At 40.9% G+C, this 23,713-nt stretch overlaps 1 protein-coding gene and 1 pseudogene across 3 annotated transcripts in view; both read left to right on the top strand.

Moving 5' to 3' along the window:
- The first annotated feature begins 6,704 nt into the window (after window positions 1–6,704).
- Window positions 6,705–23,713, top strand: part of LOC123776419 (splicing factor 3B subunit 4 pseudogene) — a 55,080-nt pseudogene continuing 38,071 nt past the window's right edge. Inside the window, exon 1 of the transcript XR_015722931.1 lies at window positions 6,705–6,843. The product of XR_015722931.1 is annotated as a splicing factor 3B subunit 4 pseudogene (transcript). The remainder of the gene's footprint in view (window positions 6,844–23,713) is intronic.
- JAK2 (Janus kinase 2) overlaps window positions 6,708–23,713 on the top strand; it is a 193,101-nt gene continuing 176,095 nt past the window's right edge. Inside the window, exons 1-2 of one of the 2 annotated variants that reach the window (XM_045772374.2) lie at window positions 6,712–6,843; window positions 18,395–18,464. The gene's annotated coding sequence lies outside the window, so the exon portion shown is untranslated. Of the gene's footprint in view, window positions 6,844–18,394; window positions 18,465–23,713 lie in introns of both variants that reach the window. The other variant, XM_087858812.1, reaches the window with a different exon arrangement.

The raw sequence follows: 23,713 nt of genomic DNA, 5'->3' as shown, positions 1-23,713 counted from the left end.
AAGGGGATGTTTGGCAAAGCCCGGAGACGTTTTTGGTTGTCACAGCTCAGGTTGGAGAGTGTGCTGCTGGCATCTAGGGTGGGTTGAAGCAGGGGTGCTGTTCAACACCCACCGTGCACAGGAGAGCCCTTGCCCCCAGCCCCCAACAGAGGCTGATCCGACCCCAGTAGAGTGAATCTAACAAATTGGGAAAGCCGAAAGTAGACTCATAGAATTGTGGGGTTGGAAGCAGTTTGGAAATAAGCTGAGTGGTCCTCAGCCTTGATTGTCCACAGCATCACCTGGGAAGCTTTAAAATATTGACACTTGGGTCTTATCCCTGGAGACTCTGATTTACTTTAATTTCTGGTTTGGGCATGGCCTGGCCATCGGGGTTTTTAAATCTCCGCCGGTGATTTTCATGTTCAGCTAACGTTGAGAATCTCAGATAGATTGCATTAAGTGAAAGAAGCCAGACCCAAAAGGCTATGTGTATTTTGTTATTCCATTTATATAAAATTCTGGAAAAGGCCTAAAATTATAGGAAGAGGGAATGGAGTGTGGTTGGAGGGGCAGGGAGTGGGAGGAAGGCTGGAATACGAAGGAGTAGCACGAGACAAGACTGGTGTGATGAAGATTTGATTTCAGTGAAAGTTACTTGACTGTGCATTTGCTTAGGCTCAAATAGCTGTATACCAAAAAAGAGTGAATTTTACTGTGTATAAATTTTAAAAGTGGCCAAAACAATACATAAAAGCTCAAGAAATATAAAACTATAAGAAGAAAAAACAAACACAACAAACCACCCAAAGTCCTGTATCCCCAGATGAGGGTGGCATTGGGTCAACGTATTTCCAGTTATTTCTCTCTGCACACAGATGTAAAGGAGATGGATGGCATAGATGAATAGGGTGCTCTGGGGTTTACCTACACATGAGATAGTGTTATAAATAATATTATTGTTTAATTTTACTTGAATTGTATGTAAAATCACACTCTAAATAATACCTTTAATTTTAGTTGAATAGAACAAAAGCAATAGAAACTGAATTTCAAATAGGTTTTTTTTTTTATCGCAAGAGATATTTTCTAGACTGTCCTTTTAGGGTTAGGAAAAGAAATTATGAAAATCATTAAGAGTTGGTCACTTTTAAGAGAAAATGTGCTTCACTTTTGATGGGACAGATGGATCCTTTGTTAGGAAAACAGAGTAGGAACTCCTGCATTTTCTCCTGCCTCTCTTTGCATTTACCTCCTGATTTTCGTTGTTCATGTATTTTAATTGCCAGGAATTATAACATTGGCATTCTTGATTAGTTATAATTCTCCCAGGTGTTTAGTCTTAATTTATTATTTAAAAGACTTCTGTGATCACCATTAGCCCTTTTACCATAACTTTTCCATTCCTGAGTGGAATTTGATTGGCTGGATTATATAGGTAAGTCACTTTTCCAAGAATCCTACGGGTTCCATGTGACCTGAGTTCTCTTAAATTTCGAGCATAGTATCCGCCTATTTAAACAACAACTTTGTAGTCTGTAATATTTCTGGATTACCCTTTTCCTCAGCACTTTGCAAGTATTCTTCTTTTAACATTGCTAAAGAGTTTTTAGAGACTAACTTGGTTATTCCTCCTTGTAGGTGTCTTGCTTCCTCTGTCTATATGCCTGAAATAGTCTTTATTCATGTTTGAAGTTCACTAACTTGGAATCAAATGTTGATTTTTTCTTTTTTTAACATTAGCTCTTCATTTAAAGAGCACTATGGGTTCTTTCAGTCGGTTCTGCCACCATTTCAAGGAAAATCTCTGGTATTATGTTTCTGAATACTTATTTCGATTCCATCAGCTTTTGCAAGGGTACCAGTTATCCTTACAGAGGATTGTCTTTATTTTTCTTCTTATGTATCATCTTTTCTCTTAACTCCCTTAATTTCTTTGTGTTTTCCTTCTGCGTTAACTGATCATCTCTTACATTTCCTTCATGCCACCAATTCAGATTGTTATTGTTTCCACCTTTACCGGGATATCTTTCACATTCGATACCTTTTAAGAGCACTGAGCTGCTTTCCATCCACTTTTCCGTAGACCAAGACTATGGGTGTAGGTGCCAGGGAGGAAATAGCTGGTCTGGGCTGAGTGTAGTCTTTAGTTGGGTTCTGCTTTGTCGGCTGAGATTTTGTGGAACTTCAGAAGAGTGAGATGAAAGATTTCTCTCCACTCAGCCAATCATATGCTGCACTTCAGTTTCTCCGACCCAGCGCAATGCCCTTGTAAATGACAAGCCCAGGCTGCTCTTCCTGTCTCTGTAAATCCTGTCTTTGACTGTTTCCAGGCCTGCGTACTCTTCTTGTATTTCATTTGAACATTGAGCATAATTGCTGAGAGTTCTTATGACATTGTTGACTGACTTATCCTTAGGGCTCCCCTTATTTATTTATTTATTTATTTTACCTTGGTTACCAACCAAGTTTTGAATCTATGACCTAGATCAGTCTTCAATAACATTAAAAGTACCCATGGTGTTTTCTCCTATTTGGTTACGTACTTGGTAAATTTGGGGATTTTCTTCTCTATTTGTTTATTTCAATAATATTGCCAGTGAAGATTCTACGGACCTGCTTTTTATACCTTATGTACCTGGAAATCTGTTTGTGCCATTACTTAACATCTGAGGTCTGTTTTCTTATTTATACAAATAGGAGGAAAGCCAACCATTAAAAGGTAAAACGATTAAGTGAGACTTCTTGAAGGAAATTCTGACTCTCTAAATTGTTTTGAGCCTGGTAGTCCAAGTGTGGCTCCTACTAGGGAATTCTTTAATTCACTTGTCTTATCTCAAGAGCTTTGAGGTCTGTCATCAGTCAGCAGTAAATTCCAGATGTTGGTAAACTTTTTCTGTAAAGAGCCACATAGTAAATATTTTGGACTTTGCAGACCATCTAGTCCCTATTGCAACTATTTTACTGTACTGTTGTAGTATGAAAGGATTGATAGAGGAAATGTAAATGTGTTCCAATAAAACTTTATTTATAGACACTAAAATTTGAATTTCATATTATTCTCACGTCACAAAATATTATTCTTCCTTTGATTTTTTTCCAGCCATTAGAAACATGTAAAAAAAAATTCTTTCCAAATGGGCCATACAAAAACATACACTGAAGCAGATTTGACCCAGAAGATGTGGTTTGCGGATCCTGGTATATATTATCAACAAACACTCCAGGACCTTGCTAAAGAGAATAATCTGGACCCTTGTAACTCCTATTAAAATCCCTTTTGAGAGAAATGAACTTGGGAAATATAACTCAGAGGACATACCATCTATGCACTCTTCTATTAATTTTAGATTCTTTCTTTGAGTCAAGTTCAACCACTGGAAGAGTATTAATGTGGTCTAACCCAAGTCAACTCTAAACAAAATCTCCTTTATTGAATTAAATTTGAATATTATGCTTTCTACTTTTATGAATGGTCACTACAAGATAAAACTTTATTTCAGGGATGCCTGGGTGGCTTAGTTGGTTAGGCATCTGCCTTCAGCTCAGGTCGTGATCCCAGGGTCCTGGGATCAAGTCCTGCATCGGGCTCCTTGCTTAGCAGGGAGCCTGCTTCTCCCACTGCCTGCTGCTGCCCTTGCTTGTGCTCTCTTTCTGTCTGAAAAACAAATAAATAAAATCTTAAAAAATGTTTTTTTTGTTTTCCAGCTTTTGCACTTACCAGGCAACTGTTGTTGAAAACATTCTCCAACAAATCACTCAGTGTTTCTGAATAGTGTCTCCTGCAAGGACTTTCAGAATTCAGTACCAGGAAAACCTCTCCTTCCCTTCGGACATTTTCATAGTTCTTCATCTCAGCTAACTGCACACAATTCTTACTAAACTCTCCTCCTTCCCCTGGCTTCTGAGAAGCCTAGAGTCAGGTCTTAGTCTCTCATAGCAGCAGTGTTCACCCAGGGCCACTGCGAAGAACACCTCCAGGGGCCCCAAATTAGAAGGCTATTGTAGACATTTAGGAGAGAAAACTAATCTCTGGAAAAATAAAGGCCTTCTGAGTCCAGACCTGCTTTGAAGGCCCTCTTCCTTCCGCCTCTTACCCCAGGGGTCTTGAGAAGCCACTGTTCCTTGGAAGAGAGCTATCTTTTATGCTTCCCTAAAATAGATTATTATGTTCTCTTAGAGGAAGATGGCAAAGAACACTTTCTCTGGGAAAAAGATTACCTGAAGGGTCTCCCTGGAAGCTCATCTTGAAAGGACTCACTTTCAGTGTTGGGTTAACTGCACAAAGAAATGCTAGGAACAAGCTACAGGAAACATTTGTCAGAAGCTGGCAGGCCATAACTCTACTTTCTTTATGTTAAAGCGAAATCAGAACATACCTGTGACTCATCCTCAACTCCGAGAGGTCATACGCACACAGGTCAACCTTACTATCATGCAGACACATGCCCACGCCTGTGTAAGACTTGATTGTTTTTACATAAATGCAATCTGTAAATTTTCTAGGAAATGATACTCATTGACTCATCAAAGATTTCTGCAACCCGAATCTTCTAGCGTCAAGGAATAATTGTAAATAGAATTTAGACTAATGTCTTCACAGTTCAGAAGATGATCAGTTGTGTGTGCGTGTAGACTTGAAAAAAGCATAATTCTCTATCTTCATCTACTTTGAGTTTACTTTGTCCCCATATCTGGGTGAAAGGCTACCTCTTTGTTTTTCCTCTTCCTCTCAAAAACACCCCATCATCTCTCCTGAGACCTTTACCAGTGGGACTCTGGGTGGTCACTCTGAATTAGGCACCAGGCTTTCCATACTTCCACCTGCCTAGGTCAGCTGCTAGCAGGTCAAAAGCAAAATATGACTGGTCTTTACATTTGTGGGATTTGTCAAACTCTTCCAAGGATGGAGCGTTCTTAGAGAGGCTCCAGCTCGTTTTACCCCCGAGAATCAAATGTATTGGGACAAGTTTAAATCAGAGGTTAGGAAGGCCTTTCCTTGCATTTGGAGTGAAGATCAGTGTTCATTCTCTCTCCTATAAAATGCCTGCTTACTTGAGTCCAACAGTTTGAATTGAGCTGTTGGCATTAGTTTGCTTCGTCCAGCCTATTTGTGGCTCATTAATCTACTTTGGCTTGACTCTTGGTCATGTGGTCACCTACATGCTGCTACATTGAGAGCGCTGAGCCTTTTACTTGGGAAGAAGGGCACCCTGTACCTACCTTTAGAAAGTCAAGTGGGAACCAGAGAAAAAGAGGCCTTTGGGCTACAACTCTAGGGCTTTCGGAGAATCCCTCTTTTCAATGATTTCCCTTGGGTTTTATTGTTCCTCCTTTCTTTGAGTTGTGGGCCCTGGGGAATTGGGCCAAGAAGGTGATTTTGCTGAAGTTTTCTCCAAGGCACTTGACTTGCTTCTAGTCCAGGCAAATGGAGTCCTCCCAGCACACATACCATGTCATCCAGGTCACTGGGTGTAGGGCTGTAGAGTTAACACCCAACTAGTAAGAAGGGGCAAGTGTGTTTGGGGTCATCTTCATCTGCTCCAGCATCTGTGGTCAGTGGAGCTGTCAGTAGTCCTGGGATCATCAATCTTCAACCTCCCAATCTCTTTTCCCCTGTTCCTTTCTCCTTGTCTTTTCTCCCTCTTTCTGCTCTATCCATTAGAAGCATAACTGATGCCATGTATCGTCTTCCTTCCCTGCCATGTTCCTCCTGTGTTGCTTGTCACAGTGAAGGTGCCACGTTTCTGCTGAAAGCAGACCCCACCATAATCCATGTTTCTCCCCTCCTCATCAAAACCCCTCAAGCTCACCTCCTCTTTAACTCTCCTCTGTCCACTCCTCTTGTCTCCACCCACACCACCTCGAGTTCATTCCTGTCACCCCCACAGCAGCTTCCAGTCCTGCCCCTCCTCATCTTCAGGCCTCCCCTACCCTGGGAACTCATCCTGTTCCTGCAGGACACCCAAGGGGCTCTTGTCTGTGTGCCCACAACACCCCGTGTTTACTCGTGCTGTGAGCAGAACTCTACCCCCCCCCGCTAAACAATAAGCTCATTATTTCTCCTCATTCTTGTATCCCCAGTGCCCAGCCCAGACCTGACACATAGCAGATGCCCAATAACCAGCTGATGAGTGAATGAATGAGATATTTAGGAGAAATTCAGAAAGTTGAGCTTTTACTTGAGGAGAGATAGTGAGGGCATTAAGATACTTTGTAATTGTCTCTTGCACAGGTGTTGAGACATGTTTAACATTGCTACCTGTCTTTATCTTTTTCAAGTTTATAGCACTAATATGTATAGAATTGATACTTTCTTATAATTACAAAGTGCTTCTTTGGCTGTTTTTCGTTCTGTAGTCTGCACTGTATTGATAGAGGGACTTGGAAAACAAGCATGTGTTTTGAATTCCCTTGATTCCTATGTGACTCTCATGGTGTCCCCCGTGGTGCCAGGACCAAGGCAGGCTTGCTCAGATCTGGGCAGTGGACAAGACTTGGCTCTTGGAGGAATTAGCCAGCTTGCTGGATTCGCTGGGTGAAAATGGTTCTTAGTAGGGATGCCAGTAAACGTTGGAAAAAGATCAGTGCTGGGGGAGCCAATGTGGGAACAGCAAGCCAGGAACCAGGAGGGAGATGGACCATGCACACAAGGCTTGTCAGAGACACAGATTCCAGCCAGAGCAGCAGAGATGATATGACCTCCAAAGGATCTTAAGTCTGAACCAGGATTGGGCCATGTATTTTAATGCTGGTTTATGCAAATGATAAGGAGTCCTATAAAAGTCTTGGCCCAGGGAAGCCTGCCTGTCCTGTCAAGCCTTAAAAGAGCCCATTCCAAGGATGGCTAAGGATTTCCAACAGGTCCGTACCATTCGTTCTATTTTACTAGATGCTGCATTCAAATCACATTTGTACTGATATATTTCTCACGATGTATTTTCAAAAAAGGATTTGAGGTGGTTCAGAATAAAAGTGCAGATATGCTAAGATCAACACCAGTAATACAGGTTAAAAGGCAGAAATCCAAGCAGAGAGGAGGAAAACTAATACTATCTTAAAAAATCGTGGCTTAAGGAAATGACATCATGAAGAGCAAAATTTGGCCCTGGGCTTTCCTACAGCGTCAGCAAAATAGAAAGTACCTGGGTTTTATATTTTTTAATCCTTCTTAAATAGTTTCAGAGTTTTGTGTGACTAAAAAAGAGTATCTGTTCATCAGGAGAGGAAATTCTATCTTGGCTATGAGCTCTGAGAGGAATTGCCCTGGAGATCTTTATCTAAGAGGTAATGAGCAATATAATAAATTATTCAGATCTCTAGTATCCTTATTAATGCTCTTTTTGATAATGTTCTGAAAGCAGAGGGTTAAAATCTCTTAATCATGGGTTACATTTCTGCCTTATTTCTATACATTTTTATCTTATATATTTATTGCTATATTTAGAGCATAAATTCAGGATTATTGTTTTTTACCATGATTTATTATGGCTTCTGTTAATAAAATGTCCTGATTTGTTGCTGTAAATGCTTGTCTCTCAATGCTTTTTGCTATAAAATCAACATGATCGGATACCTTACTTGAACCCTTAAAATGTCATCATGTGTCTGCTTATGTTAGCCACATTTCGAGGGATTATTATCACAAATCTTTGCTCAGTTGGTTTGAGTCTCTTCTCTTCCTCCCACCACTGTTTTTAGATTTTATGCTGTCTTTACACATACATTGTTCTCATTCGTTACTGCTGCACATCACAAGTTTACAGACTTTTTGAGGCTCTTGAACTTTTAACTTTCCAGATGGAGTGTGCCGTTTAAACTGGGCACCAGCCCTGTGTGTATCAGCTTCAGGCAAAAATTAATTTAGAGCAGAGCTCTGACATTCCTTTTCTATTCTTGTTTTATATATAATCTGACAAGTGATGCTAAAAGCTAACTGCTTTTTGTAATAACACCGTTTACCACCTTTTTTTAGATGCCTCACCAATGAGTTTTTCACATCTCTGCCTACTCATATTTAAATTCCTGATCATAATCATTACTGGAGATCTCATTCATTTTCTTTAAGACCTGTTGCAACCTGAAGTTTCTGCATCTTTGTCCACAAAACTATGTGATGAAATCATTTTATTTACATATAATTGGCATCATTTTAAAACTTATTTCCTTTGGACTCACAAATGTACTTTGTCAACTTTATTACGGCTTGATACTGGGAAAGGGAATGATTTGGACTTCAATGTCAAAGCAGTCAAGATCTCATATGATTTATTCCTGAATTACCAGGCACAAAGTCTCACTGAAATATTGATTGTTATATTTTATGTACTGCAGCCAAGATGTGGAAGTCAGTCTAGCTTATTACATGAATATTTCTGGATCTGTACTTGGATCTGCAGGAACATGAGAAATTAGGCAAAAGTGGAAGTGGTAATAAGAAATATTCAATAATTCAAAGGATCTGATGAGAGCATCTGGGTCTTTGTGGGAGAGCCTTGGAGGAGTATCTTACAGGCTGAAAAAATATGGCTTATGAAAATGTGGTTGGATACGGAGACCCTCTTGATAATGAATGTTGTTAAGTCTTAATGGAATTTTCTTCTTTAAGAGAAGAGATCCACAACTGGCAGGATGAACTGTAGGGTTTTACTACTCCAGGTGTGGTCCGCAGACCAGCCACATGTGTATTACCTGGGAGCTTGCTGGAACTGCTGGGACTCCACGATGGATACAGCAGTCAGAATCCGTGTTTTAACAAAATGGCCAGGTGGTTTGTATGCACATTAAAGTTTGTGAAGCAAATTGACTTGGAGCACTGTTCTTGATGGTTGCATATCAGAATAAACTGGGGAGTGTGAAAAAATGCTGATGCCTACCTCCAGAGATTCTGACGAGTAGGTCTGAGACGAGGTCCTGACACTGGGGATTTTAACAGTTCCCCAGGTAATTCGCACCTGGGTGGCGCAGTCAGTTGAGCAGCCGGCTCTTGGTTTCGGCTCAGGTCATGATCTCGGGGTCCTGGGATTGAGCCCCGCATCAGGCTCCCCTCTCAACAGGGAGTCTGCTTGAAGGATTCTCTCTCCCCCTGTCCCTGTGCCCCTTCCCCCACTTGCACGCACACTCACTCATGCTCTCTCTCTCTTTCTCTCTGTAAAATAAATAAATCTTTAAAAAAATAAAAAATAAAAGTTCCCCAGATAATTCTAATGTGCAGCAGTTTCCACTGCCTTAGACCTGCCTTAGTGGCTTCTGGGAAGCCCACTGAAGCCCTGACTCAGACAGCCTGGTTGTTTTTATTTTTAATTGTGGTAAAAAAAAAAAATAAATAACATAAAGTTTTCCATTTTAACCATTTTAAGTGTACAGTTCAGTGGCATTAAGTACTTTCACAATGTTGGGTTAACTATCACTGCTATCCATTTCCAGAACTTTTTCACCATGCCAGTCAGAACTCCATACCCAACGAGCAGTTATTCCCCATTTCCCCCTAACCCCGGTCAGTCTGCTTTCTGTCTTTATGTATTGACCTATTTGGGAAAGTTTCACATAAATGGAATCACACAATATGTGGCCTTTTGTGTTTGGTTTATTTCACCTAGAGTGTAATGTTTTCAAGGTGAATCCATATTGCAGCATATACTAGACTTTCCTTCCTTCTTACTGCTGAAAAATATTGCATTGTATGGATATGCCATATTTTGTTTATCTATTCATCTGTTGATGGACTTTTGGCTTTTTTGCACCATATGGCTTTTGTAAACAGTGCTGCTATGGACATTAGTGTACAAGTATTTATTTGATTACTTGCTTTCAATTCTTTTGGGTATATATCCAGGAGTAGAATTGCTGAATCATTTGCTAGCTCTGTTTAGCTGTCCGAGGAGATGCCATACTGTTTTCTATGGTGGCTCCACCATTTTAGTTCCCCCCCAAAATGCATAAGGGTTCTGATTTCTCTACATCCTCTCCAACACTTGTTATTTATTATTATTATTATTTTTACAGTTGCCATCCTGATTGTTTTTTATAGTTAATGTTTATTATATGGGAATAGTTGCCACATAAAATATTCACATGGGTGACCTGCTGACCGTGGATTCTCTTGAAGAGCGACGTTGTGTAGTTGCAGTGGCTTTTGCTTGGGTATGGCACAAACACAGCTGTGGCCCACCACCCTGCTTTTAGCAAGCAGTGGGAGGGAAGCAAGAAGAGCAGTGCTGCCTCACTCTTCTTAAGGGGTTTTACTTAGAGACCCCTAGGTGTTAGGGTCCCAAAGGAATAGATTACTCCCTTCATCCCAGGCCTCCCCAAGGCAATGGTGGCATGTGAATTTCTTCAGGGTTAGAAACTACTCAACTGGTGGGGACTCAGCAGCCTATCGTGTGGGTGCAGGGAGGTAATTCACTTGAATTATCTCAAGTAAGAAGGAGGTATTTTATTTTATTTTATTTTATTTATTTTTTTATTTTTTTTTATTTTTATTAATAATGATTTTTTATTATATTATGTTAGTCACCATACAGTACATCCCCGGTTTTCGATGTAAGGCTCGATGATTCATTAGTTGTGTATAACACCCAGTGCACCATGCAATATGTGCCCTCAGAAGGAGGTATTTTAAGTATAGAGGAGGGGTTGCATCATTTAGCATTCAAGAGAAAACAGAACAATGGAGCCTCCCGGAGACGGGAGCCAGAGGCTGGGTCTGCATCCCGAGACGCTCTGGAGGCCGTGAGTGGAGCTTTCCTATGGGCTTCCATCGTTGATGGATCCTAGCTGCTCTTCGAAAGTCTGTTTGTTTCTGCTGTGCCGTTGTAGTCTTTCTCTTTTTGATGACTGTATTTCCTCTACCTCAACTGTGCTTCATACAAAGCGCAAGTCTTCTCAGGCATTTTTGCAGTTCCTACAGTTGCTGTTGCTAGCTGCCTCATTCCCTTAGTCAAAATTCTCTGGAGATATCAGAAATCTGATTGGTTCAGCTCAACGCCCTATACCGGGTGACGTCAGTCACTGTCAGGCAGTGGTCCTTCTCCTGGTCCAACCAGCTGGCCTACTTGGTGTCCTCGGGCAGGGGCGGCGGTGTGGGGCAGTTGCACATGGAAGGGCGGGAGCGAAGGGCAGACACGATTGGTGCGTCCTGAATAGAATGTGACCCAGATTTGGCCTCTCTGTACCTACTTGCGAACTCAGGTGGATAGTGAATGGTTTTTTTCCATGGGAAGGTACTGATTCATCATAACGCCTGACTTTCCCACCCACTTGTAAAGGCAGTAGTAGACATTTAAGTAGACATTTAAGAAACAGTGAATGGAAGGGTCCAAATCTTCCTATGACTGGTAGGGTTGCCAAAAAGAATACAGGAGACCCAGTCAGATATGAATTTCATATAGGCAATGGATACATTTCAGAGAAGCAATGTTTGTGACATCTTTACACTAAAATAATTGCTCATTGTTTTTGTTACCCTTGTTTTCTAAATCGGGCAACCCTAACTGATAGGAGGTTTTTCAAAGAGAAAGCTACTCTTGAGGTGTGCTATGAAAAGGTCAAGAAGTAGGGAATGGTCTGAGTTATTCCAACTACCTTCTGCAGGTGGGGGGACTTATTTGCACTACAGTATGTCTTTTGCAGTGTCTGTGTTATAATTCGTTTGGTGCTTAACCTTATGCTCTGAAATAAATCACGGCTGCTACTGACAGCTGCTTTATCCCGTGGTGCAGTCCAGCTGGGTAATCTGAGGAGAGGCTAACAAAGGGACTATTCACAGTGCCATGGAGAGTGTGCGGGAAATCACGAGGAAGGAGAGGGGCAGCAACCCAAGGCAGGCACAGTCACCTCATCTCAGCTTTGAGGTCACCTGTCAAGGGACCTCGGCAGCCCAGTGACGACCCTCTTAGATGGGGACCTGGAGAACATATTCCTCGCCTTCCCTCTCCTGCCGTCCTGGGGCTCCCAGGTGACCAAATCCCAGCAGAAGCCTGCACACAGGGAGGTGGAGAACAGGAGGGAAGTGTACAGAGGTTCAAATGGGAAGGAGTTAAGCTTCTCTGCACCAAGCCCTGTTCAGCATCTAATACGGTCACCTTGCTTGATCCTCACAGCAGCTTTATAAGGAAAGAACAACGAGGGTCCCCTGTTACTGATGTGGTAAAGGATGAGTGATACTGAATAACCAGCTCGTGGTCACAGAGTTAGTGAACAGTGTTGGAATCCCAAACTATCCATTCACCTTCGTATCACTGCTCAAGACTTTCTGGTGACATCTTTTCGTTGTTATTATTATTTTTTTAAACTTTTATGGTGTTTTAAAATTGTCGATGTTGCCAACTACTGAAATACTACCGCAGACCTGCTTACAAGCTGGTGTATAAAAGGTGCTCACTCAGTGTTTGTTTACTTTTGGTTTGATTTCAGGCATTGGGGTGGTAGCAGTAAGGGGGGCAGATTTAAATGGGGGCTCCTGGATGTCTCAGTGGGTTAAGCACCTGACTCTTGATTTTGGCTCAGGTCATGATCTCAGAGTCGTGGGATCGAGCCCCGTGTTGGGCTCCATGCTGAACGTGGAGCCTGCTTAAGATTCTCTCTCTCCTGTTCCCTCTGCCCCTCCCCCCACTTGTGTGCTCACTCTCTCTCACCCCCTCCCAAATAAATAAATAAATCTTAGAAAAAAAAAAAGAGTTGGGTCAGTGTGTTGTTGCCTTGTGGGACAACTGATGGAAGGAGGCACCTACTTGGAACCCATGGTTCACTGGCACAAGGCAAGGCCTATCCAGTCAAGGCTCTCCAACATCCCAAAGAGTAATTTTACAGAATCTTGGACTTGCAAGGGACCTTTAGAGGTGATGTCACCTACCACCTCTCCCTAATGCGTGATTCCTCTTCTCGATTTCATCAGTCCTTTGTCCCTAGGGTTGCCTCCGGAGTAAACATACTGAGAGAGTGTCTAATCAAGAGGTTAGGGGAAGGGTCTCCAACTCTCCTGAGTAGTTCTTCTTGCAGCCTAAGATTTCCATTTCACAGCTGAACTGTGATGAGTCTCGGTTTGTCCACTGACACCATGAAGATTCATCTCCATAATCTCCTTGAAAATTTGTAATTTTTCTTGAAGAAGGTGCCAAGTTGTGCTGTTGAAATACATAGTGACTAACTTAGACCCTCCTCCTAATTCAATTAGTTAGACTTCTGATATCTAAAAGTCAGAAGAAGGGAATGTAGATTCAAAGGTTTAATTGTGAGACAAAGCATGAAAGATGATTCAGTCAGTATGTTATTATTGGAAAGTGGAAATAATGGAATGCAAACAGTTTTTATTTCTGGGAAATGAAACAGAAAGAGATAAAAAAAAAAAAAACACCAAGTAACTTAAAAGAAAAAAAAAGTCAAGCCCATTGTCCATGAAAGCTGAAGTCTCTCCTTTTATTTGGAGTTTTGAATCCTTATTCCCCCAGAAAAGTAGTTTTTATTGAGTTTGTGGTTCCCTGAGAATTGCATAAGTTATTTATGCTATTAAGTTTAGTTCAATTTTATATATTTCACAGAACTTATATATATTTTTTCTTCCAACTTTTATGTTTAGAGCTTTTTAGTAGTCAACGAAGATATTTTGAGTTCAAAAATTCCATTTCAGAGGGGGGTTAGGTAAAGGGAGAATTTTGCTCTTTGGACTTGGTTTCATCTCTCAGCCTGTTTCAGGGGCACAGGTGTTGTGGGCCTAAGTTCTGTGTTCACCATATCTGTCCTTGCAACCCCTGACTTCCCCTCAGTCCTGTCACCAGGGCTTCCCCTTCCTGCGCCCGGACACGCGTCTGTACAGCACACACTTACTGCAGGCATCTCTCTCCGACCTGGACTGGGGGGCCTATGGGTAAGAAGGATGTCTCATTTGTCTCAGGAGGCCAGTCTGCTTGGCTCATAGTAGATGCTCAAAAATGTTTGCTGAGAGAAAGGATTCTCTCATCTCCCTGATGGAAGCTTCCTACTGTGGGAGCTTCCCAGTACGCTCTGTATGATTGGGGTGGGGGAGCGGGGCCTACTCCACTGTGGGGCCATGACAGACTTCCTGCTGTTTAGATTCCTGAAATTTCTTACTTTATGCCTCCTTGACTTAAGGCAAACATTAAGGAGGGCACGTATTGCATGGAGCACTGGGTGTTATATGCAAATAATGAATCATGGAACACTACATCAAAAACTAATGATGTACTGTATGGTGACTAACATATCATAATTTTAAAAAGGCAAACAGGAGCTTTACTCCCACTTAAAATGCATATGTCCTCTGAAAAGGTAACTCTTTAAACTTTTTAGAGGCATAAGCCTTACTCTAAACCTTGCATGTTCATGTAAATCCAGAAGGTTAGTGATAGAAGGAAGGTGCCGATGGCCTGAGGGAGGGTGCCAATGAGAGGAAGCTGGGGATAGGGAGGGGAACCTCTAATTAATTTCATGTCACCCGCACCACGCTGGTTTTTAAAGCTTTTCAAAGGGTTCCTTGGGCTGTGAGATGAGAAGAATCCTAAAAATGTCTTCCTTTCCAGATTTAAGCTTTGTAACAAAGGTCTTTAAAGATAATGCCTGGGCCTTGGATGTCTAATTCCAGTGAAAAGAAACATAATCAGGAGTAACTTAACGAAGGTAGAAATGGCAGGTCAGGAAAGACAGTGCTATTAGAGTCTGCTGGTCGTTTGGGGCACAGGCAGAATGGCCTTTCCGACAGACCTTAAATCATGCCAAGTCAGTGAGGTAGCTTAGTCTGCCTGCTGCTAAGATTGGCCCAGGATAATGCTGTGATTTACTGTTGGGAAATAAGTAGGGCAGCTGACTGCCTGGTTAGTGCAGGACTGTCCCCATTCTAGCCCTGGGAGTTCCGTACCTCGGGAAACCCCCAGCCCCCACCAAAGCAGAGCATTTTGGTCACCTTATAAGACCCAAATGTAAGGCTGATTATGTTCTCTTAATTTTAACGATAACACAACTGCTAACTTGGTCTCCAGTGCCTGTGGGAAAAAGATAAATATTTAAATAAGTAAACAACTAGCCCAGTTTGGGAGGATGTCAGCTCTGCTATCTCATTACGATAAGGCAATCTTATAATCAGCAGAGAACTCCCCAATGTGGCTGTAAAAATAACAGCAGTTACATAATTAAACTTCCCTTGTTTAAACCGCTAGGAGACATGGCCAAATTTTAATTGAGGGTGGGAAGATAAATGCCTCACCTGCAAAGATGTTGCATCACACACACACATATACACACACACAATACATTTTTATTTTTCTGGTTTAGCACACTTTTGTTTTAATTAAGGTTCCATCAGTTTTCACCATATTAAGAGAGCACAGTGGGTTGTTCGAGCGGCAGAATATCATTTTAAATGGGAACCTGTAGCTATTGTTTGCTGAAAGTACTGTACTGTGTCATTTACTTTTAAAGTATATTTAGTGAGGCATCCTTTCATTTATAGCCTACCTGCACTGAATATAAACTTTTGAGAGTTAGCATCATTTCTAGAGATGGGAATATGGAGACAGGAGATCTAGAGAGAAGACAGAGCTGCCGAATGACTGCTGGCCTCCTAGTGCCCAATAACACAGAGGCAGTAAGACGGCACAAATCAAATCAATAATAATACCCGCCAAAGTCAACCATCTAAAAAAAATTAAAAACATGTTGCTAAATAACTCTGGGGTTAAGGAGAAAATCAAATGGAAGTTACAAAACACGTAACGATGAAGGGACACAGAAGTATTCCTTTATAAAATCTGTGGTTTATAGTCAACACACTACCCAGAAGGAAAGCTGTAGCCTTAAATATAGGTATTAGAAGATGAGAAATTTTGAAAATAAATTAAGCATAAACTTTCAAATCAAACTTTAACACCTCAGCCCAACAATCAGTCAAACAAAAATAACAAAATGAACACCAAGAAAAGGGGAAAAGGTAAACAGTGTATTGGTAGGAAATCATGCAATAGAAAGGGACAGTGGGGGCAGCTGAACTTGAGGAAGTCGAGGAAGTCGTCCTTTCACGTGGATCTCAGCTGCCTGGATTCTGCCTTAGATACTCACCATCCAGCCCAAGGAATATGGATTAGGGACTTTGAAATGAAGTTGGAAGGAGGACTGCAGGAAATCCATGATGGCACCTCTGCGGGGAGGACTGCCAAGGGGAGGGTAGTAATCAAGATTTCCTAAGATCCATACATCAAGCTGGGCTTGATAATAAATTTTCCTCACTTACAGATGAGAACAATGAAACATTGGGTAGCTTGGTGATTTCATCACGTTCACCAGACAGCAAGTAACAGAGCTTGGATTTACTTGGATTTGAACTCTAAAGGGGCTGTTAATTAGAGTTTAACTTACCACATATTGTCAGTCAAAGATGCCACTGGTTTTAGAAACATCATGTTTTGAAACTCATGTCTGTCTGGGAAGGTAACGGGCTATCGGTCGTTCACATTTTAGAGTGAAATGGTTCAAATGGTTGCTCTCCTCTCAACACCTAGCTGAGGTTACCTGTATTAAAAGAATGGGACATCTGAAATGGTTGGAGAGAGAGGAGTTATACTGTAGGAGGGGACCTGCTTGGAGGTGAAGGCCCTCTTCCGAATATGGGGCAGCAGAGATCTGGATGAGATGGTAAGCAAAAGTACAGAAAGGGAAGTGGGAAGATGCCCAAGATAAAGTCTGACTATTTCAAAATTCTGGCGAGTGTATGCCCCACCCTCAGGAAGAGAAGGACAGCTTCTTCCTCTTTCTCTGTCCTGTACAGATGAGTCCCCTCTTCCTAGGCCCAAGGGAGCCAGGTCCACAGGCTGTGCCAGGGAAAGTAGAGTGGGAAGGGACTTTGAAGCCATCCATCCTCCTCAGTACCAGGCCTCCGTCATACCTATACATGACCCCAAACTACCCCCAACCGTCTTTGCCAGAGCACGGTGATATGAAACTTGCCCCTTCACCAGACAGTCCGGGTGTGATTTGGATTTGAGCTAATTGCTACAGATTTCTTCCTATCATTAGCAAAATCTTGTCTCCTTTAAACCTCCCTTCATTGGTCCTGCTTCTGCCCTCTGTGAGTTATTTGTTCAAATGGAATTTGATCTGTCATGTACTGTTGTTTTTGGCTGATTTGCTAAGTTGATTAGATCCCTCTATAAACTCAATGCTTTTGGATCAAGCTAAATGCTGATAAAATGTTCTAGCGATTATTTTTTCAGAAAGATTTTGCCACTGCTCTGTTTTTTTGCCCATTTTTTTTTTTTTTTTTTAAGAATGCTCCGAGGGACTCCTGGGTAGCTCAGTTGGTTAAAAGTCTGCCTTTGGCTCAGGTCATGACCCCAGGGTCCTGGGATCCAGTCCCACATCAGACTCCCTGCTCAGCGGGGTGCCTGCTTTTCCCTCTGCCTGCCGCTCCCGCTGCTCCTGCTCTCTCTGTCTCTGCCTCTCTATCTCTGACAAATAAATATATAAAATCTTAGGGGGGAAAAAAAAGAATGCTCCCAACTTACATACTCATTCTGCGAGAATTGGTTTATATATAAATCTGTAAAATAACGCACATAAAGCATCCACATAAAAAAAGAAACAATAAGCATATGTTTTCTTATTGATAGGCACGGTTTGAAAGGTACTTCAGTATTTTGTGGTATAATAAAGTAAATAGATCTTGAGAAAAAGAGATTATCTACTTAACCAACATGGGAAAATATTTCACTTCACTTTTAATTCAAAAAGTAACTAATAGAAATGATAATAAAGTACCTTTTTTCTCCCATTCATTTAGCTACAAAACAAAGCAACATTCATAATAATATTGAATATTTGTTAGGAAGGGGTGAAACTAGTACTCTCATACATTATCATTGGTATTACAAAAGTCTATTGGAAATTGATTTAGCAATATCTATCAAGGATTTTAAAATAGTCATATCCTTGGGCCCAGTAGAATCTTTTGGGAATTTGTACTAAAGAAATAATAAGATTAAAAAAATATATGACGAGAATGTGTAACCCATTACAGGAAAGTTATGTGTAATAGCAAAAATGTTGGTCACAGCTTACAAATCCAACAGTAGGAAATGGTTGATTGGATTATGGTACATCCACTCTCTGAGAGATTAGGCAGCCATTACAAATGATGATTATGGAAAAACACATTGTGTAATCTAGATGGTCCTAGTGGAAACAGCTTTGTTAAGTCATTACTGTGAAAGCAGAAAAATACTGAGACTTGAAAATGTTTGTAACCCACAGGAAAAATTCTTACAGTATATAAGCATCATTTATAGGAGACATAACACTGAAATTATTCTTATGGTAGAAAGCTGGGAGTAGAATTTTATAATTAACCAAGATAATAGCTCAATGCCTCATTTTTAAACCAAAAGTGCTATGTAAATTAATTTTCCTCTAGACTGTCGCCAAGAACTGCATCGCTAACCTTGACCAGCAGAAACACAGATCTATTGCTATACTACGCAAATGTAAGTGTAAAAATCCCCTCTCTGAAAATAAGCCTCTCAGGATATACCCAACCTCTGATTCCTCCCTGTGTTGATCCTCCATCAAACTAGAGAGAGACCGCAGAGAAGAACTTCCCAGAGGCAGATTTTTGAAGAACAAGATACTATCGCATCAACCCATCTCCTTTTCTTTGGGATAACAGAGAATACCCTGTTTCCTGTACCCTGAGCTCTGGATGGAAGGAGCACTCCTGTAGCTAGTTGCAAATGAAAGAGGGGGAGAGAGAGGAGACTCTGGCACAGTGAAATTCTTCAGGCCCTGTGACACCCAGAGAGAATTCAGAGTTGGATTGTACTCCGATTCTTTGGTCCGTGGAGTGGAAAGCAGATGGCCTGGTTAAATACACACCTTCTTTCTCTCGCTATTTCTATTCAACTCCTATGGAACCTTTAGGACTTTCACACATTTTTTGTTGACTCTTTGACTCTATTTTTTTCCCTCCAACTTCATTATGGAAGATTATCTAGAGTGTCTGATTTGTCTGGGGTCTCCATTGATAGTAACAAGAAACACTGGCCATTGGGATCTGCAGGATTGTTTGAGTCTCCATAGCTTCTGGTCATTGCAGGTTTGGGGACCAAGAGTTAATTTAAGGATATGAGTGTGTTAGTCAGTTTTCACACATGTGTATGCCCCTGAACACGCGAAACTAGAGCTGAGTAACAAACAGCCCCCAACACTCAGTAGGTCACAAAAACAAGCATTTATTTTCCCTTGTTCATGGGTGTGTAGATGAGCCAGGGCTGCTCTGTTTCTGTTCCAGGTCAGCTAGGTTTGTATCAAAGCTCCAGGTTGGGATCACGTGTGGTCCCTCTGTTTCCAGAATCCTATTAACTGCCCGACACATTCTTTTCCTGGTGGATCACCAAGTACAAGCAGCCGAGTCAAACCACTCAGTTAAGGCCCGTCCTCATGCTTGCTATCCCTCAGTGCGCCAAAGCAAGTGGATGCGTGGCTGTACCCAACATCAGTGATGGGGAAGCAATTCTCATTACAAGTTCACATGAGGGAGGGGCTGCAGAAGTGAGAACAATTCTCTAATTTACCATAGGGGACAATGTATCAACAGATTAATTCCGATACTTCAAAAGGAATACCTACTGACTTTCAGAATAAATAGAATTAGGTCCATGTGTAGAAAGTATCTCATTTTCCAATTAGAGTAATGAAAACTTAATAAAACAGCTCAGTTACCACATGTTTTTAAAAAGAACAGACAATATCATTGTGTTTTAATGACAGTTCCTGGTTCTGATTATGTTGGGTGTCTAGCCAAGTAGAAACTGGTTTGATGGGGCGCCTGGGTGGCTCAGTCGTTAAGCGTCTGCCTTCAGCTCAGGTCATGATCCCAGGGTTCTGGGATCAAGCCCCGCATCGGGCTCCCTGCTTAGCAGGAAGCCTGCTTCTCCCTCTATCACTTCCCCTGTGTGTGTTCCCTCTCTCGCTGCCTCTCTCTCTCTCTGTCAAATAAATAAATAAAATCTTAAAAAAAAAAAAGAAAGAAAGAAACTGGTTTCATTGTAGGTGAGCTTTTGATTTTGGAGTTACACGCACACACACACACGCACACACATATACACACACCCCACTTGTTTTTAGGAGTTTGTAATCAGTGAGTAAAATGTGCCCTGAAAGGAAATCACTTGGTAAGAACCCCTATTTGGTAAGAAAAAGTGACTCAAGAAAAGAAGTTCCTTGTGGTTTTAAACATGAAAATGTTACAGGTCTCTACAAAAATAGGACTTCCTTTAAAAAATAGGCTGATTTAGGGCTAATGTTATAAACTAGAGGTTTCCATTTTAATTTTGCAAAATGATAACACTTCTTGGAAAATTTTTGTATTTCTTTTAATATAAAAAGCAAAGGCAAGGGGTAAATAAAATCTGAGTTCCAGCTAGATAGTTTTGTTCCCATTAGAACAACTTTAAACTCTAGGAAAGAAGAGCTGATAGCTCAGAAGAAACGTGAGAAATGGACTCAAGGAAAAATTGGCTAGGAATTTTTTTTTTCTGTTTGATTTTTAAGTTAATCTTTCTCCAAAATTTTCATGCTTTTCTAAAGACCACCATTCAACATGGATGAAGAGAGGGAAATAGCAGACTGAGTATCATGACTTTAATTTTTCGAAGTGCCTTTGTTTTCTTGTTTTTTAAAGATTTTATTTATTTGTTTGAGAGAAATTGAGCGAGCAAGAGAACAGGAGCAGGGCGGTGAGGGGGATAGGCAGAGGGAGAACCAGACTCCCTGCTGAGCAGGGATTCCAGTGTGGGCTCCATCCAGGACTCCAGGATCATGACCTGAGCCGAAGGCAAAGGCTTAACCGACTGGGTCGCCCAGATGCCCCTTCAAGGTGCCTTTGTATCCATCATTTTATTTTATTTCACAGTATTTCTAAAATGGGCTAGGAATTTTAATATTCATTTTAAAGGTATCTCTAATAGAGAAGTTACATTTTCTAAATGGAATCCAGCAACTACTTAGTGGCTATGATGTAACTAGGCTGTGAGGCTCTTGAGGACATCTAAAATCAGACTCCTACCATCCATGCAATGCCCTATGAATGCTCAAAGAAAATGTGCTTCAAGTAATTTATCCTTATTAAAATAATTTCCCTATGGCGCAGTGATGTTCATTTTCTCATGTCTTTAGTATAAAGTTTACCTTTATAATGGATTAATTGTTTAGCTAGAAAGCTATGTTCTGCTGATTAGTATATGATGAAAAAAACACTTATTTTTTTTTTCTGCTTCATGGAAATGGTAGGAAGTTTTAAAAATATAAAGTGCATTTTTTCTTTATAAAATTAATGTGTACTATTAGAAATAACTTGAAAAATACTCCAGAGTTTTGACATCTGAAGTCAATTGTGTTTCCTTTTATGCGTAACTTTCCCCCAACATTTTATTATGAAAACTGTCAAATATACTGAAAAAGTGAAATATCTGCACAGTGAATTCATGTATACTCACCACCTAGATTCTACGATTAGCAGTTAATTTGCTTCATCACATATTTATCCAACCGTCTATCTGTTGATCCCTCTATCAATCAATCCATCTTACTTTTTTAAAGATTTATTAATTTATTTGAGAGACTGAGTGTGAGCAGGGGGAGGGGCACAGAGAGAGGGAGAGAGAGGATCTCACACAGACTCTGCACTGAGCAGAGAACTTGATGCGGGGCTTCATCTCAGGACCCTGAGATCATGACCTGAGCCGAAACCAAAAGTTGGATCCTTAACCAACTGAGCCACCCAGGCGCCCTAATTCATCTAATTTTTTAAATACATTTTGTAGTAAGTTGTAGACATCAGTATACTTCATCCAGTACTTAGCATGCCAGTCATTAATTAGAGTTCAATATTTACTTATGTGTTTTTGTGATGTAAGCTTTACATATGGTGAATGTCTTTAGTGTGCTATTCAATGAATTTTGGCAACTGAGTATGCTTGGGTAACCCAAAACCCATCACAATAGAGAATATTCCCATCTTCCCAGAGAGTTCAGTCATACTCCTTCTCAGATAATCCCTACATGTCCATTCCTCAGTGTTGTTCAACATAGCTTAGTTTAATAGCAGCATATAAGAATTTCAATTGTTGCACATCTCACTGATATTTGGTATTGTCAGTCTTCTAATTTTAGCCACTCTGATGCATTTACAGCAGTATTTCACTGACTAATTATTTTTTATAGTAATATTTTTTTCTTATATTATGTTAGTCACCATACAGTACATCCCTGGTTTTTGATGTAAAGTTCCATGATTCATTAGTTGCGTAGAACACCCAGTGCACCATGCAATATGTGCCCTCCTTACTACCCATCACCAGCTTATCCCATTCCCCCACCCCCCTCCCCTCTGTAGCCCTCAGTTTGTTTCTCAGAGTCCATAGTCTCTCATGCTTCATTCCCCCTTCTGATTACCCCCCTTTCTTTATCCCTTTCTTCCCCTACTGATCTTCCTAGTTCTTATGTTCCATAGATGAGAGAAACCATATGATAATTGTCTTTCTCTGCTTGACTTATTTCACTTAGCATTATCTCCTCCAGTGCCGTCCATGTTGCAGCAAATGTTGAGAACTCGTTCTGATAGCTGAGTAATATTCCATTGTATGTATGGACCACATCTTCTTAATCCAGTCATCTGTTGAAGGGCATCTCGGCTCCTTCCACGATTTAGCTATTGTGGACAATGCTGCTATGAACATTGGGGTGCATATGGCCCTTCTCTTCACTCTGTCTGTATCTTTGGGGTAAACACCCAGTAGTGCAATGGCTGGATCATAAGGTAGCTCAATTTTTAACTTTTTAAGGGACCTCCACACTGTTTTCCAGAGTGGCTGTACCAACTTGCATTCCCACCAACAATGTAGGAGGGATCCCCTTTCTCCACATCCTCTCCAACATTTGTTGTTTCTTGCCTTGTCCATTTTTGCCATTCTAATTGGCGTAAGGTAGTATCTTAGTGTGGTTTTGATTTGAATTTCCCTGATGGCTAATGATTTTGAACATTTTTTCATGTGTCTGTTAGCCATTTGTATGTCTTCATTGGAAAAGTGTCTGTTCATATCTTCTGCCCATTTTTTGATTTGGTTATTTGTTTCTCGTGTATTGAGTTTGAGAAGTTCTTTATAGATCTTGGATACCAGTCTTTTATCTGTAGTATCATTTGCAAATATATTCTTCCATTCCGTGGGCTGCCTCTTAGTTTTTTTTGACTGTTTCCTTGGCTGTGCAGAAGCTTTTTATTCGATCAAGTCCCACAAGTTCAGTTTATCTTTTGTTTCTCTTGCCTTTGGAGATGTGTCATGAAAAAGGTTGCTTTGGCCGATGTTGTAGAGGTTGCTGCCTATGCCGTCCTCTAGTATTTTGATGGATTCCTGTCTCACATCGAGGTCTTTTATCCATTTAGAGTTTATCTTTGTGTATGGTGTGAGAGAGTGGTCAACTTTCATTCTTTTGCATGTAGCTGACCAATTTTCCCAGCACCATTTATTGAAGAGACTGTCTTTTTTCCACTAGATGTTTTTTCCTGCTTTATCAAAGATTAGTTGCCCAAAGAGCCGAGGGTCCATTTCTGGGTTCTCTATTCTGTTCCATTGGTCTATGTGTCTGTTTTTGTGCCAGTACCATGCTGTCTTTGTGATCACAGCGTTGTAGTACAGCTTGAAATCTGGCATTGTGATGCCCCCAGCTTTGTTTTTCC

This window comes from Ursus americanus, chromosome 34, assembly GCF_024610735.1.
Source record: "Ursus americanus isolate L20-20 chromosome 34, mUrsAme1.1.p, whole genome shotgun sequence".
NCBI lineage: Eukaryota > Metazoa > Chordata > Mammalia > Carnivora > Ursidae > Ursus > Ursus americanus.
Note: the sequence above shows the minus strand (reverse complement) of the source record. Positions and strands in the feature narration are given on the sequence as shown.